The 2,660-nt window shown below is 43.0% G+C and overlaps 1 pseudogene; it reads right to left on the bottom strand.

Moving 5' to 3' along the window:
- Positions 1-824: 824 nt before the first annotated feature.
- Positions 825-1,238, bottom strand: LOC102879145 (annotated as a pseudogene).
- Between the last annotated feature and the right edge of the window lie 1,422 nt (positions 1,239-2,660).

Here is a 2,660-nt window from a genome sequence, read left to right on the forward strand (position 1 = left end):
GAGAACTCCTTCTAATCTACCTATTCTAGTCAGTAAATCTTTTTTCCTCTGAATGTACTCCTCATTAAAAGCAAATTCCGCTAGTCCCAGGATACCTAGACTGGCATCTATCTCCCCTAAGGCCCTTTTATGACTTGTGGGAAATCATCATTTAATCCACCATGCATGCTGTTGCCGTTCGTACTAATGGTCTGGATGCAGTTAGGACACATATTTTGCACCTAAACATGTTGGGTACCCTAATTAGGATTGAATGAGTAGTCAAAGCCAGATGTAATTTAATTTAGAGTATGCCGTAAGGCCTCCCACCGCCTTCCTCTTCCCATGGTGAGGGGTTGTTCCCCCAAGATCTCAGACCCACCATATAATGCCCATTGTTTTAATCTCATCAGGAAACCAGTGTTTCTCTCTACTCTGCTTAATAGCTTTTTTTTTTTTTTTTTTTAAATACAACTAGTTTGGGATATGACCTTTCTTGAGCTTATCCACTGGAGTGGAGATAACATCTATGCAAAACCAAATGTTTGTTGCTATAACTTCTGCATCACAATTAAAATCCAAACAGTTTTTTAAAAAGTCAATTCAACCAAAACCCACTACTTTAGAAGCCATAGCTTCTTTGAAGCCACAGTAACACTTAAATACCGCTAAGACTCAAATGCAGAAATCTCGTTGGTTGCTAATTAACCTTCCAATATGCTCAAATTGAAGTACAAAAAGGCAAAATTGTATTTTTCACAGAGATACAGTCTACTGAAATCACCAACACTGGACAGCTGTTGGAGTATTTGGAGTCCTGAGATGAAAAGAAATCCAGGCAAACTTTAGACAGTCTTATGTTGTCCTTTCTTCCCAATCGGTTTGCGAACAAGCGGAGGGACACCACTACCAGCAATTGTAGCCTTGATGAAAGAATCCAAATCTTCATCTCCATGAATAGCAAGCTGCAAATGACGAGGTGTAATAGGCTTAAACTTTAAGTCTTGTGATGCATTTCCTGCCAATTCGAGGACTTCTGCGGGGAGATACTCCAGGATGGCTGCACTGTACATAGCCACGACCTTGGCCGGTCGTGCTAGATATCGGGTGTCGATGAATACAGCCCACCGGAAACTGCAAGCTGGCTCTCTGCGAGCAAGAAATAGCTTTTGTCTTGGCCCTTCCCGAGTCCTTCCCAGCCTTACCGCCAGCCATTTCAAATTCTGCTGAAGCCCAAACAAACAAGGCCGAGAAAGGACTAGTCAGACACCCAGCCAGATCACACCACCTACGCCTTAATAGCTTTCTATCCACAAAAACCAGGGTGATTGTGTGTGTGCATAACACACTGTGGCAGGTGGGGCATCCTGCCATTGTATTTGTCCATTATAACCAGAGACCTTTCTAAGCATCTAATCATCAGGGTTTATCATTATGCTGCCATCCGTGTGCTAGGAGTTACACACCACACAGCTGAAAGGAAATTCCTTCTCAAATGGTATCCTTTGTAGTAGATGTAGCTTGAAAATAGTAGTCAAAGATACTGGCACATTACTAGAGTTCAATTTAGTCATTAGCAGTTCATCCAGTCCATCAGCATATCATGTGACCAGAATGTCTCCCAGGCTGCCATGGAACCTTGTCAGGTTCCAAAAGCAAGGGTGGTCTCAGTAAACATAGCTTCACTCTTCTGGGCATCTAGTATAATTATGCTAAGAGATAGTATTACTCTCTTTCTTTGAGCCTCTCTCGAAGTATTAAAATAATGTTGACTTTCTCTCATCACACGATCCACTTATACTTTCCTTTACATTCGAGCTATTATTTCTTCTCTCCATTTGTCATTTGTTTTTACCCAAACTTTTCCCCCTTTGGAAGGGACATCAAATTCAGCTCCTAAACTGGTCCAGATTGCTAGCCATGTGTGTCTTTCTCAATGTGTTTAGTGATTGGCTGGATTATTTTCATGAAGTCTAATCTTCCCGCACCCCGCACACACAGTGATAAATCTCTCCTATTGTTCCTTAAGGAGGTAGAGCTTTGGGCATGCCCACAGTCACCCTGGGATGACCTTGCTTTCTTCCTCTCTTTCCCAGACTATTTCCAGCTGTTAGACTCCACTAATTGCTAGCTAATTGTTCTATTGTTTTATCAATGTCCTGGGGCATAAATTGCTCTACCAAGGAATCCAGTCAAATTATGCCTCTTTTAAAGAAATAGTTTCTGAAGTTAGTGTTTGATACTTTTTCTGACTCCAAGAAGACTCCTCCCAGATGTCCTATTCCTCAGTCCTTTCTCACAAACTAGCCAGCCTACAGTCTGGTCTGTATCTTCATTAAATCCACAAATCTCTTTCCAATTGCTTTTCACCCAAAACTCCACTGTTCAGGTCCTGAGGAGACTCCGTTATTCATGAAGTCAGTTCCTTTGGGAAGAGATTAGGAAGTGTATATTCTACAGCCTGCTTCACTCCCTAGGCAAAATTTCTGAGCCAGAGCTCTGGGGGTGGGGTTAGAAACAATGCCAAGCTTCTCCCTGAGTGACACTTCCTCTATAAGAGCTGAATGCTCCGGCGAGGTGGGAGGAGGCAGCAGCCTGAGATCCTTTCAGCTTGCCTCTCCTGGCATGGAACCATCACTTCCAAGCTGTGGAAAGGGCCCTGGGCCCCCGTCTTCTCATTC

This window comes from Pteropus alecto, unplaced genomic scaffold (assembly GCF_000325575.1).
Source record: "Pteropus alecto unplaced genomic scaffold, ASM32557v1 scaffold101, whole genome shotgun sequence".
Classification (NCBI taxonomy): domain Eukaryota; kingdom Metazoa; phylum Chordata; class Mammalia; order Chiroptera; family Pteropodidae; genus Pteropus; species Pteropus alecto.